The sequence below is a fragment of the Austrofundulus limnaeus genome, unplaced genomic scaffold (genome assembly GCF_001266775.1).
Source record: "Austrofundulus limnaeus strain Quisiro unplaced genomic scaffold, Austrofundulus_limnaeus-1.0 Scaffold6803, whole genome shotgun sequence".
In the NCBI taxonomy this organism is placed as follows: Eukaryota; Metazoa; Chordata; class Actinopteri; order Cyprinodontiformes; family Rivulidae; genus Austrofundulus; species Austrofundulus limnaeus.
Genome location: NW_013959205.1, coordinates 1 through 386, shown reverse-complemented (window position 1 = coordinate 386; position 386 = coordinate 1).

Sequence of the window (386 nt, the reverse complement as noted above, 5' to 3'; positions counted from 1 at the left end):
ATTGGGGTGGAAACACACGACGATTTTCAGTTTATTGTGGAAGATGATTTGCTGTCAGCCTTGAGGCCAGTTCAAGCCAGAAAAGCACTTGCAACCTGGAACCTCAGATGTAAGTTTTGTCTTGCAGGACAAAAATATATCTATAAAAATAGAAAAAAGATCAACATTCACAAACTTGAATATTTACATTGTTTACTTAATGTCTCTAATACACATTTGTCTTGTGTTTTTGAAGGCCAAAGCCCTGAAACCAGCAAGTCATCTGCAGATGATACTGCCCAAACGTCTGCATCGTTACAGTCTTTATCACCCCAGAGTTCATCATCTGCCTCCTCCAACAGCAACCAGACTCTGGAAATTGACTGGGCTGCTAACTTTGTGATACC